At 42.2% G+C, this 14,328-nt stretch overlaps 2 long non-coding RNA genes across 2 annotated transcripts; both read right to left on the reverse strand.

Moving 5' to 3' along the window:
* Window positions 1–6,531: 6,531 nt before the first annotated feature.
* LOC124653962 lies at window positions 6,532–11,549 on the reverse strand. Its single transcript, XR_006988115.1, has 4 exons — window positions 9,515–11,549; window positions 7,874–9,324; window positions 7,520–7,736; window positions 6,532–7,347 (listed from the first exon to the last, which is right to left on the reverse strand). It is a non-coding gene; the product is annotated as an uncharacterized LOC124653962 (long non-coding RNA).
* Window positions 11,550–13,410: 1,861 nt separating this feature from the next.
* LOC124653963 lies at window positions 13,411–14,008 on the reverse strand. The gene is made up of 2 exons (XR_006988116.1): window positions 13,789–14,008; window positions 13,411–13,701 (listed from the first exon to the last, which is right to left on the reverse strand). It is a non-coding gene; the product is annotated as an uncharacterized LOC124653963 (long non-coding RNA).
* Window positions 14,009–14,328: the final 320 nt, after the last annotated feature.

Here is a 14,328-nt window from a genome sequence, read left to right on the forward strand (position 1 = left end):
TGAACTTCCATGCAAATTTGTCTAAATAAATGTGTGTGTAAGAGTGAAATTTTTATCGAGCAATATATAAATTGAACTTACGTGTGTGTATGTTCGCAGCTCCGCGAGGTGGCTCTATCATCCGGTACTATGGGGCATGGCGGTGTGACTTTTGGTACATGGCAGAGTGGATCTCGAGGCGGCATATGACTTGATTGAGTGCCTCGACGATCTTGGTGTATGTTGTCACTTTGACCATCCCCATAACTGCGTTGCTGTTCAGAAGCATCACTGCTAGAAGACGACTTTTGGCCACTGTCCCTGTTCACATCGTTGCTTCCAGATGTGGTTGTTGTAGATGTACTTGTAGATTGCCGTTTTCGTGGCTGATGGAACGTTGCATTACTAGCAAATATCTCCTCAGTGCACTTTATTGGTGAACGGGGTTTTTTGGTGGACCTGACCAACACATAATATCCTCATCATCATCTGTTGATGTTGTGGTATCCCGCTTCCTTTTCGTTGTTATCCATGTCATCTTGTTCTTGGATTTTCCGATTGAAATTCCTTTCAACGGCAGCGGCATTTGTCTTTCTCTTGGGATTGCGGAACATCGGCTGGATAAATGAAACCGGCTCATCACGAGCATATGGGAGTCATTGGAGGCTTTTTAGGGCCTCGACCAGCTGATTATCTCGTCGTCACTGCCTGTTCCTGATTCTTTGCCCTGCAGTAGCAGAACAAGGTAAGTTTTTTAACATGTGAACTTCTTGAACATTGGGACTAGAACTTTTATACATAAAACTTTGTCTGATGTCTTCAAAAAACTAAAACAAGTAAAGTTAACCGCTAAACTAGGGACGGCAATGGGTACCCATGACCCGCGTACCCGCCGGGTAAAAACCCAATAGGAGTACGGGTATGGGAAAAAATAATACCCATGGGTTCGTAAATGGGAAAATATCATACCCACCGGGCAGAGTGGGTACGGGTATGGGATCGTAGAACCCATACCCGCATACCCCTTTACCCATCTAAATTTGATAAGTGGGCCACCCTAATATTATATACTACTCAATTTTCCCCTAACCGCAACTTTTATGTTGCTAGGCTGAACCTCTCACTTTTCAATCTCACAATTGCTGGTAGGTTAGTGAGGATTAGACCTATATTTAGGACTACTTCACCTCATGTCATATTTTTTAGATCAATTTGATGTGTTATAAACACGGGTATTTTTTATCCGTGGGTACCCATTTACCCTGCTGGGTGACGGGTATGGGAAAAACTTGTACCCGTTAACAGGTATGGGTACGGGTGACGGGTAAGATTGGTGGCGACGGGTACGGGTATGGGATGCCTCTACCCGTACCCATACCCTCCGGGTGCCATCCCTACGCTAAACAATGTAATATGAACTTCCAGCATACATGCACCTGCATACTTATTTTTTTATTTTGCTGTTTTTATTTTTTATAACTGAAGTGAACTCCAGGAAACTGTTTTTAAGAACTTCCCAGTAAAAGACATAAGTTTTCTTTTTTCATACAATAGACTCTGCATGTGAACTTCCAGTCTCAATTCACACGATCTTGCTCTTATGTTCTACTCTAAACAAAATCCAGTGGAGGTGAACTTCCAATATTTTTTTCATTTAGAACCTGCCAATGTCTCTTTTTTGTTTTACATTGTTGGACGGAAAAGCATTAAAATAGTCATGTGAACTTCCAACACTATCTGCCATGAACTTTTTTCACGATGATCTGAAGTGCTCCTTTTTTGTGCAGTGATGGGCGCAAAAAAGCAGTAAGTGAATTATGTGAACTTCCTGGGTTTTTTTTTGTTACCTCATGCTCTGCTGGCCTCTTTCTGGAGCTTGGCTGGTTTGAATTTGGAGGATGCTCTCCGATCCGCGTCGAATTGGAGCCATTACTGCTTGTAAGGAGGCTGGATCTCGCCGTTCTCCGCCGCTGGGTCCTTTGCGTCAGCTACCGCCGCCGTTCGCGTCCGTCGCGGGCTCCCTCGTGTCGGCTCCCGCCGCCGCTCGCTCGCGCCGACCAGGTAGGAGGCTTCGATCGTCTTCGCGTCCGTCGCGGGCTCCCTCGCGTCGGCTACCGCCGCCGCTCGCTCGCCCGCGCCGACGAGGTAGGAGGCTTTGATCGTCTTCGTGTCCGTCGCGAGCTCCCTCGCGTCGGCTACCGCCGCCGCTCGCTCGCTCGCGCCGACCAGGTAGGAGGCTTCGATCGTGGAGCTGGTTGATCTCCGCTCGAGGCGGGGCGCGATTGTTTTTACGAGGGGACGTGGGGAGTTCGCTTCCTACACGAACCGGTATCGGTCGGGTGGAGGTGGGGAGTTCGGTTAGGACGGGGGAAGAAACCGAGTTGGATTAGGGGGGGGTTCTAGAATAGCTATTCTCGAACCCTTTCTGAACTTCCCGTTTCTTTACATGTGAACTTCTCGACGGAACACTGGAATTGCCTGATTTGACGGATAGTGTTTTGAGGATGATTTTCGAACCGTATATCGGATTGATGCATATGATATAGCGTTGGAAAAGTATGGAAATTGCGCAACTTTTTCATTCAGATAGTTTTTCGAAATTCGTGACAGTTTAAACTCGATTTCAAATATACTTAGATCAGTTTTCGAGAACTTCTCCATTTTCGTACTGTGTTTGAGGTGCCATTTTCAAACCGCTCGCCGGATTGTTGCATGCAATATACCATTTGAAAGGTATAAAAATTGCGAAACTTTTCCTTTCAGATTATTTTCCCAAATAATCTATGGTTTAAGAGCAGAATTGAATATACTCAAATCTGTGTTCGCGGATTTCTCATTTTTTTACCGTTTTTTGGGCGCTATAATCAAACCGCTTGTCGGATTAACACATATGATATACCGTTGGAAAGCTGTGAAAAATGCGCAACTTTTTTGTGCTGAACATTTTTTCAACCACTTAACTGTTTGAAAGTAATTTAAAATATACTATAAACGGAGATAGTCGCCGACACACCGACGGTTCGAAATTGATGCGGCTTTAGTGCTCGGGTAGGGAGGGGCGGTATCTTAGAGTGAAATTAGGCTTATATTTGTGTCAATTACTTAATGTGGGGTCGTTTTGGGGCAATGGAACCTTGTAGGGATGACTTTGATACATATGATTTCCGCTCGTGGAAAAAGCAGTACTCAAACACCTTCTAACATGCAAGTGAACTTCCTTTTACGGTGCTTGTGAACTTCGATCATGATATATATTATTTTTGTTAAGTATCCACCCATCAAAATACATAATAGCCAAACTTCCCCAACATGCGTGTGAACTTCCAGTTACGTATTAGTGAACTTCTGATCGCGATACATATGCTCTCCGCTACGTCCCGTATTTTCGTCATAGCTTTAGAAGTGTTTGTATAAATTATGCAAATGATATACAGTTGGAAAGTTGTGAAAATTATGCATATTTTAGGTATATATAATGTTTGAAATTCTTAAAAATTTAAGGGTAGATTTAGAGACATAAAAGTGTGTTTTTTTAAAACTTCTCCCTGTTTTTGGCTCTATTTTTCATAGTGAACTTCAATATTATATATAGTGAACTAGTAATGTTCGTGGATTGAACTTTTGTGTATTTCGTGGTTTAATGTTAACGAAATGAACTCCGCAACAAGAAAAGACTGAACTTCCCAAAACGTAACTTCAAGGCATGTTCGGAGTGAACTCTGTGACAAAAATGCAATTGTTATATGCTCGAGGCGAACTTGTGTGGCATTTGCATTAAACTAAATAGTTTTTTTTTAATATGTAAAATTCTGATTTCTTTACTCTAAAGTTTTTCACGCTATTCTACAGAGTGGACCTCGTTGGTTTCACAAAGTGAGCTTCTAAAGATAAAAAAAAATTTGGACACCCAGTTTGATGTTCCATAGTTGCATACATCGAAGCTAATCTAGTTTTGTATTGTGAACCGCTATCATTTCTAAGTAGTCATCTTCCAAATCACAATAAGTGAACTTTCATAACCAGAGAACCGAATTTCCACTTGAAAGTGTATATTGCCTGGAATACATAAGTTTACCGCCGAGGCTGAATTAGTTTTTGTAATAGCAAAACTTGTGTTTAAATTTGGACGGTAATCTTCCTGAGTGATGAACTGAACTTCCTTTTGACAAAAAATGAATTTCATTCCGACCTTACCAAATGAAGAAGGAATGAACTTACCACTTCCCACTGTAAGAAAATGTATTTTTGAATCACCAATGAAGTAAACTTCACGGCTAAAATAACTGTACCTATGCACAGATAAAAGTGAACATCTGACACGAAATGAACTCTCCAAAAATAAATGGTGAACATATGCTTTAAGCGAAGTAAACTTTTTTCTCATATCAACCGCATCAACTCTACACCATATAAATGAACTTCTGTTTTTTGATACATGGAGAAACTTTTATGTACTTGCTAGTGTAACACACTGCGTCCTGTAATGAACTGAAGTCTAGATATTCTCTACATAAAAATGAAGTTCATATATATGAGAGAGAGGGTCGATGCAGAGATGTCGTCGCATGCGGAAGAGCCCATCCCGGTTCACATCAGCACTGCCGTGCACACCGCCAAGCTTCATTTATTGAGGCGAGCTGACAAGGTAGGTGTGGCATTGGGAGGCTATCTTGCGTCGACAGCATCAAGGAAGCCCTTTTAGATACAGTTTAAGGCAGTAGATGACCTGGAGCGTACTTGGATTCTCTGCACTTGTTCCAAACCTCAAGCAGACAAATCAGTACTTACAGATGTAATCTTACCATCTCTGTCCATTTTTTATACATCACATGTAGCATCACAAACAACCTGCACAAACATTGGATAAGTGAGCTTCACGTATTGGATAAATGAACACCCACACACATAGTTAGCCGAAAAAAAGGCCCATAGTGGCAGCTGGCCGAAATGGATTTTGAATTGCAGCACGGCCAATACACGAGCATCTTGAGAAAATTTCAATGTATAGTTCAACACATACATCCAGGACAGAACCATTATTTTCATAAAAGTAACTACTGCAACTTTTAAGAGTGAACTACTGGAGCTGGCCATGTATGCATTATCCATACATATGCATTTTCTCTACTAGTACATCCATATCGACATGCAAAAAAGGGCATGGAAACTAATAGTCATGCCACAGGTCCGCGATCAACCAACAGCTATAATGCTTACCAGTTCGAATCAGCAACATTTCAGCAAGAGAACTTGTCGGATGTACTGCTTCGCACCCCATCAAATGACTCTGCATTACCAATATCGAATAAGTGTACTGCGTATAATAGAGAATGTAAATTTCCTAATTTTGTACTCATACATATCTTGAGGAGAAGTTATTATCTTCATGTAAAAATTGGGTGGCGCTAAGAGCTGTGGGGGAATTTTGCATGGTAAACGGACCGAGGTAGCTTGATAAGTGGACTCCTTTTTATTTTATATACTGAACAGACGTGTTGCATTTTATATAGCAAACTCCCAATTATTCTCACAAGTCAATCTCGCAACAAAATCAACATACCAAATGTTTTAAATTGAATTGATAAATTAAATCTCTAAACTTTTATTTTTAAAAAACAAGGTGAACTGATTGTGCGGACGAAGTAAACTTTGCCGGCTTGACCCACAAAAACAACACGAGTATGGCTATTATCAAAACGACCTTCCGAACTGGTCGAACAACATATCTGAACTTCGGCAGCCTCGCTACAGTCCGGCTCGACATGCCTATGAACCTGCATCCTTTTGTTTATACAGGTAAAACCTTTTGCATATTACACAGACAATGAGCTCATAAATCCACTACATTTAGTTCGGGAGCAAAAGTGCGGACGTATCACCTTTTTTATGCTAACTTTGTGGTGTTAAAGATGGATTTGCTGCATCCATAGGCAAGGTGCTGCAGCTTTGGTCCCCATTTTGTACAGTGCCATGGAACAATCCTGTTGATGTTTCGGGCTCACCGAAACCAGAACATCAAGAAGCAAGTCGGGCCTTGAATTAACACACATTTTAATCCATGAAGAAAACCAAACAGTATTACTCTATCGGAAACCAAACAATATTACTAGTGAAAGAAATGCTTACTTCCAAGACAAATTAAAGTAAACTTCATTACCAACTGAACTTTCCAGACATTACAAGTGGACTTCGGGTTAGGCATTTCTGGTGGCCTTTTAAGATAGCGAATTTGTGTTTTTCATTTTTCTAATGTTGTGAACTGTTTTTCGACTGAAGAGTGAACTTCTGTTGGCGATGAACAAGATTTCCGAGACCAAATAATATCACCATGTAGTTGAAATAGAAGAGCATTCCTTGTGGATATTCCACCAAACATGTGTGGTGCAACTTGATGTAAGTACAAATGTCTCTAGCCTATCCAATAATAATCTAACTGAATATACAAAAGCATGAAAGAGATCATGAGAAAACAAGAACATCATACCACTCAAAATGTACCTAGCTTGCAGGAGCAGCGAGGAAAACATGAACAACTAAATTATTAGCATAGCTTGCAGGTAAAATATAGCTTGAATACAAACTGAACTTCTGTTAGAGTTTTTCTGGAAAAAAGAAGTGAACGTCTATGTCAAGCACTACTCCATTGCTGAAGACTAGTCAAAAGCTACCAGAGCCGTCGATCAAGCATCCTATGGCTCCCATCTAAAGTACCTTTACTGTTTTATCGTCTTCTGCCTGTACCGGCCATAAGGCCTAGGATCTGGGGCTGCGCTCCCCATCTTTTTGCATTCGGGTTAATTCCCCTCGCCGCCGTGTTCCGGCTGGCTCGTGCCTCTTGTAACTCCAACTCTTTCCATTCAAGAAGGCGTAGCTGTGGGTGTGTAATTCCCAGGGCAAATACTGAAATCCATGTGTGTGTTCATTCCTGAGTGATCTAGTAGTAGCATAGTCTATCAAGTGGTATCAGATTCAAACGGTTCTTGGCGGCAGATGGATCTTGGCGGCGGTCGAAGGAGTTTGGCAGCGCTGTGGAGGCGGTAGACCTGCTTCTGGTGGGGGATCGGCGGCGGTGGACCACGATCTGGAAGCGGCTTGGCGGCGGCGTCACCAATTCGGACACAGGCTTGAGGTAATCCCCGGTTTCCACAGATCCTTTCTGTGGTGTCAAATCCCGTTCTCGATTCCTTTGCTCGTGTGTCTTCCGGCGGCGGGCGGCGTGGCGTCGGATTTGGCAGCGGTAGAATTGTTCTTGACGGGGTCGTTGCACTCTGCAACGGTGTCAATCCTTCTTGAACCATGGGGAAGCCATCTGACTCAGAAAGTACTGAGGGTCTTGAATTCAAGGCTATGCAGTGCGACATCCTTCAGCTGCAAAGGGACAGAGAACAAGATAGAAAGGAGTTCCGTGAATTTGCCCAGTCTTGTGCAGTAAATTTCCAATCTTTGCAAACAAACTTTGAGTCTATGAACAACAACTTTGCCAAGTTCTTTGCAACACAAACAGAAGTGGAAGTAGAAGTGACGCCGGGCAAAGATCTACCTTCTGGTCATGGTAGCAGTGTTCAGTTACCACTGAAAGGAGTGGCAGAAGATGATGCAAATGTAGCACCGACCAAACAAGCAAGACCACAGACTGCTCCTGCTGGCTCTAGCCGACTCTGTGATCACAAAGGAAGAGAATTGAACCTTGACAGCACTCCCAGGGCCACATATAGGCACACAAATGCTTTGTACAAGCCTGAAGATCAAGTTGCTAACTGGCATCAAAACAAAGAACAACATAGGCATGAGGAGGAACATTTTGAGGTGCAGAGAATTAACAAAGAAAAAACAGTGGGTGTTCCAGACATGAGGAGAACAACACCAATGGTCAAAGCTGCAAAATTCCATTTACCTGAGTTCAATGGAACTGATGCTGACTCATGGATCCAACAGGTTGAGCAGTACTTTAATGCTGCAAGAACTCCTACTGAACAAAGAACAGAGTTTGCTGTATCTTATTTGACAGGCAAAGTTGTGCAGTGGTGGCGTGGAACGGGCCATACAGCAAGCAATTTACCATGGTATAAATTCTGCACCTATATCACAGATCGTTTTGCTGAAAATTCTGCATGTGACAATGTCAAGGCATTCCATGCATTGACACAGAAAGGCTCAGTTAATGAGTACATTGAAGAATTTGAACGGCTACTGAATCTAGTCCGCAGAGACAATCCTAGTTTACCAAATGATTACTATGTGAATTGTTTTATATCTGGACTCATTGATTACATTCAGAGTCACCTGCAATGTCACAAGCCAAGCAATATGCAAGATGCCATGTGGATGGCTAGAAGAATTGAAAATTCAATGCCTCCGAGAAAACCAGTGTACCAGCCACAACAATACCAGAGTCGTAGACCAGTGTACTTGGAACAACCTGTAAAACCAATGGTGCCGGCTACAACACCAGCAACTATCATACAGGAAGCTAAATTGAAAAAGCTTTGCTACAAGTGTCGTGAGCCATGGTTCCCTGGTCACAAACAAGTGTGCAGAATGAACATCAAAGCACAAGTGCAAGCCATACAAGCAGAAGCTGATGAAGCCGCTGAGATAATTTATGTCACAGAATATGATCCAGAGGAAGAAGAGGAATTACTACCAATTCCTCCAAAACCTGAAGCGAAAATATCTATGCATGCTGTGCAAGGTACTGACAAGGAACACTATACCTTTACAGTAACAGCAAAACTGGGATCAATAGTGGCGACTGCACTGGTCGATTCAGGTAGCACAGCTACATTCATGACTCCAGAGTTAGCAACTAAAGCCAAATGTTCACTCACACCACACAAAAAGGTCAAAGTCCTTGTAGCTAATGGTGGGACACTGTACTCTGAGTTCAAAGCTCCGCAGTGTGCATTCACTATTCAGGAACAGCCACTCAAATTTGACTTCAAAATACTGCAGTTACAAGGCTACGACATGATATTGGGCACAGATTGGATTAAACACCACAGCCCAGTCACCCTAGATTACAAGAAAATGTTCATGAACATTACAACAGTGGGTGATAAAGTGGTCACTTTTTGGGATGAATCTCTTCCCTGCTCGAACACAATCAAGGAGACTGAGAATTTGAACATATTGCAAGAGGAAAATATTTGTGGCGCAATGGTGTTCATCAACAAAATTCTAGTTGAACAACAAGTGCAAATGACAACTCCAACATTTCTGTTACCAGTCCTACAGGCTTACAGTGATGTATTTGCAGAATCCCAGGAGCTGCCACCAGCTCGTGACTGTGATCATGCCATCAACCTAGTACCTGATGCGAAGGTTGTCAATCAACGTTCTTATCGTCTGCCACACCACCAAAAGAATGCAATGGAGTTAATAATTGCTAAGATGTTACACAACCAAGTGATCCAGAATAGTATCAGTCCATACTCATCACCAGCTCTGATGGTAAAGAAAAAAGATACTACTTGGAGACTTGTCAACGATTTCCGTAAACTCAATGCACAAACAGTGAAGAATAAATTTCCCATACCTGTCATAGAAGACATCCTTGATGAGTTACACGGAGCAAAAATCTTTTCAAAGATTGATTTGAAGAGTGGGTACCACCAAATACGAATGAAGCCTGAGGATATCCCAAAAACAGCTTTTAGTACACATTTGGGACACTATGAGTACTTAGTTATGCCTTTTGGCTTGACTAATGCTCCTGCAACTTTCCAAGCACTGATGAACAAGCTATTAGCTCCAGTCTTAAGAAAATTTGCATTAGTCTTCTTTGATGATATTCTCATCTACAGCAAAAATAAAGAGGATCATATCAACCACTTATCTACCATCTTGCAAATCCTAAGGGACAACAAGCTCACAGCAAAGAAGGAGAAATGTAGCTTTGGCCAGTTGCAAGTTGAGTACTTGGGGCATATTATAAGTGGCAAGGGAGTTGCTACGGATCCACTCAAGGTAGAAGCTGTGGTTAAATGGCCTACCCCCAAAAATGTGACTGAACTAAGAAGCTTCTTAGGGCTTGCTGGGTACTACAGACGATTCATCGCAGGATATGGAATCATCTGTCGACCTATGTTTGATGCTCTCAAAAAGGATGCATTCTTGTGAACGGACAGTCAAGAGCAAGCCTTCCAAACAATCAAAAATAAAATGACGGCAGCACCAGTACTGGCTATGCCAAACTTTTCAGCACCTTTTGTATTGGAGGCTGATGCTAGTGGACAAGGCATAGGGGCAGTTCTCATGCAAAATGGACAGCCTATATCATTCATGAGCAAAGCTATTGGACCTAAAGCAGCAGCTTATTCCACCTATGACAAAGAGGCATTAGCAATAATCGAAGCACTAAAAAAATGGAGACATTACTTTGCTGCTTCTTCCGTGATCATCAGAACGGATCAACAAAGCTTGAAATATATTCAAGAACAAAAGCTTACAGAAGGAGTACAACATAAACTACTCATCAAACTGCTTGGCTACAACTATACAGTAGAATATAAAAAGGGAAGAGAAAACAGAGTGGCTGACGCATTGTCAAGAGTAAAATATAACCTGATGGCTATGTTTACTACTACTGCTGTGCCAGCTTGGATCACTGATGTGATATCAACTTATGCAACTGATGAGGATTGCAAAAAGAAGATAGCAGCCATCACAGTAAACCCTGCTTCACACCCCGAGTATACACTGATCAAAGGCATATTGAGATTCCAAAACAAGATTGTCATTGGTAACTCAGCGCAAATGCGACAACAACTGATATCAGCATTTCACACGTCTGAACTAGGCGGCCATTCTGGTGAACGAGCAACATACCACCGTCTTCATTTGATCTTTTTCTGGCAGGGCATGCGAAAAGAAGTCATGGAGTTCATCAAAAAATGTCCTGTGTGCCAAATAAACAAAGCAGAGCATGTGAAATACCCCGGTAAACTACAACCCCTACCTGTTCCTGTTTTTGCTTGGACACATATCAGTATGGATTTTGTAGAGGGCTTGCCTACATCTGACCACAAAAACATGATTCTAGTAGTAGTGGATAGATTCACCAAGTTTGCTCATTTCATTGCAATGAAACATCCAATCAATGTCAGGACAGTAGCTAAATCTTTCATTGACAACATATTTAAGTTGCATGGACTACCTACTGTCATAGTGACTGACCGTGACAAGATATTTACTAGTCACCTCTGGCAAGATTTGTTTAAGGCATTGGGAGTTAAACTACACATGAGCACCTCTTACCATCCACAAACGGACGGACAGACAGAGAGGGTGAATCAATGCCTTGAAAATTATCTGAGATGCATGGCCTTTGCACAACCTAAGAAATGGCACTCTTGGCTGTCAATGGCAGAATGGTGGTATAATACAAGCTTCCACACATCCCTCAAAATGACACCCTTTCAAGCACTATATGGGTTTAAACCTCCACAAGTGGCTGAAATGTTCCTTGTTGAAGATGAAGTAGAAGATCCAGTGGTGATGATTCAGCGAAGGCAACTAGCAAATCAAGTAATCCGTGATAATCTGCTTCAAGCTCAGGAACGCATGAAGCTCTATGCCGACAGAAATAGATCTGAGAGAGAGCTAGCAATTGGTGATATGGCCTATCTCAGAGTTCAACCCTATAGACATACCACGATGAGTATACATCAGTGTATTAAGCTTCACTCCAAATTCTATGGACCATTTAGAGTGCTGGAACGCGTGGGCGAAACGGCTTACAAATTGCTGTTTCCCGAGAAGTGCAAGTTACATCCAATCTTCCATATTAGTCAGCTCAAAAAGCACCATGGTCCTATGGCTGTACCAAATCCTACATCGCCACCGATTGATGACCAAGGCAACATCCAAACCTGGGCCGGAGAAAATACTCGGACCGCAAGCTGGTTCCTCGCAAGGAAGGTGACATATTTGTCCCGAGTGGTGCAATGGCTAGTGCGGTGGATCAACTTGCCGGAAGAGTCGGCTACCCGGGTGGACGCAACATTCATCCGAAGGTGTTCCCTGGTTTCACGCCTTGAGGACAAGTCGATTCTCAGTCCGGGGGAATTGTCAAGCACTACTCCATTGCTCGAAGACTAGTCGAAGCTACCGGAGCCGTCGATCAAGCATCCTATGGCTCCCATCTAAAGTACCTTTACTTGTTTTATCGTCTTACTGCTCGTACCGGCCATAAGGCCTAGGATCCGGGGCTGCGCTCCCCATCTTTTTGCATTCGGGTTAATTCCCCTCGCCGCCGTGTTCCGGCTGGCTCGTGCCTCTTGTAACTCCAACTCTTTCCATTCAAGAAGGCGTAGCTGTGGGTGTGTAATTCCCAGGGCAAATACTGAAATCCATGTGTGTGTTCATTCCTGAGTGATCTAGTAGTAGCATAGTCTATCAGTCTACTGGACAGAGTTCAAACTTCCATACAAAAAAAAGATTAGACTTCCCACGGAACTAGGCATCAAACTAGTGAACTTTCCTGGCCAAAATATTTTATGTTCATAAATAAGTGAACTTCAGCAGAAACACTAAGCTGAACTTCACCTACTCTTAAATCACAAACAGGTTGCATCCGAAAGGACAAGACTTTGAATCTAAATTAATAAATATTCAAAAGAGTGTTATGGTCATGACCTTGAACTGAATTTCAGAACAAACATTGGACAGAACTTCAGAAGAATACAAAACTAAACCTCTGGAAAGCACATGGTCATGACCTTGAATTGGATTTCAGAAGAAAGAACTTCGTCAGAATACAAAACTGAACCTCTGGAAAGCAGTACTCTTGTTTCTACATAGCAAACTCAGCAACTTATGAAGTAAAGGTTTTACTAGCTATAAGCAGACTAAAGTTCTAGCTTTTAATACAGAGAACCACGAAAGTATGAAGAGTGAACTACCATTTTCCTTGTTTTCACATGATCCAGAACTGCCATTTTGTCGAACCTAATATGAACTTCAAAAGAGTCAAGAACTGAACCTTAGAAAGGCACTAATATGAACTTCAAAAGATGTGTGACATACAGGGCCATGGCATGGTAGGTTGACAAAGGCATCAGCACCCGGAGACGCCTTTCCGTTGCTTCCTCTTTGTCACTCAAACCATTGCCTCAAGGAAATGCTCCAGCTCAGGCTCCTCTAGACACGCCGGCTTTTAAAAATTCCGAACTTTTAAAATATCTCCATGCTTATTAATAAATGATGTGAACTTGCAGGCAAAAATAATTGACAGAGTGAATTGCGTGACAAAGAGAAGGTGAACCTTTTGGTGAACTCGAGATGAACTTCGTGTATTTTTAAAGCTGAATGGTTTCTTCAATCACCCCTGCCTATGTATAAAAAAGACAAATAGCGCCGAAGAATGGTTGCAACTGCTTGCCTATTACATATTTCTTATCTAATGTCAGATCAGAAACATACATACACAAGTGAATCAAATCTCCCAAAAAATATATAAAGTGAACTTGCCATGTAAACAATCCGAACTTCTTTTGTCTGCCCGAACGAATGAACTACCTAGAATAAAAAGTGTGCTCCCAGTAATCTGCCTAAATAAACTATGCATACTACAGTTCACATGCGAGGCATCAGCGTTGCAGTTCACATTAGAATGGCAATTCACATTTGTTGCAGTAGTAGCGCAATTCACATGATGGGGAGAGCTCACCGAAGGAAGAGTACCAGGCGGTGTTCGTGTCGAGGGAACCAGGTGTTCTTCGACTGAAACGCGACAATTAGAGTACAGAGTTGTAGCTCGATCAAAACATGGGACTGCAGGTGACCAAGAGGGAGGGAGCGAGCGCCTACCGGAGGTGGGTGGCAGGCCAGGGCAGTGCGGTGGTGGGCGGCAGGCTAGGGCGGCATGGTGGTGAACTCCCGCGTGGTCTGTGAACTGTAGAATAATAAACTGTGTACTGAAGTTGTCCGAGTATGTGATCTCTACAATTTGTATATATACAAATCGTAATATTTCAAGTGCACACGAACTGAACTTCACGACAAAAGAAAACTGAACTGCATGTGTGGCCTGATTGAACTGTTTTTTTCGATCCAAACTGAATTTCCTTTAAGGAATGAACTCCCCCGTGAATACCAAAGAAACTCCCAAAATGATGAACTTTTTCGACAGAAAAAGGTAAACTTACAAAATGAAGTGAACTTTTATTTAGTTTATATATAAAGAACTGCCTATTTTCTCCTATGTGCACTTCTAGACAAACATTTTCTATTAGTTTCTCTATTAAATAGCAGACAATCAACATCAATGATCTCTCAACAAAGCATCAACCACAAATTAGTAGGAGCACCGAGACATTTGCGGTGTTAATAATAATAACGACAAGAAGC

Source organism: Lolium rigidum, chromosome 5 (genome assembly GCF_022539505.1).
Source record: "Lolium rigidum isolate FL_2022 chromosome 5, APGP_CSIRO_Lrig_0.1, whole genome shotgun sequence".
Lineage (NCBI taxonomy): Eukaryota > Viridiplantae > Streptophyta > Magnoliopsida > Poales > Poaceae > Lolium > Lolium rigidum.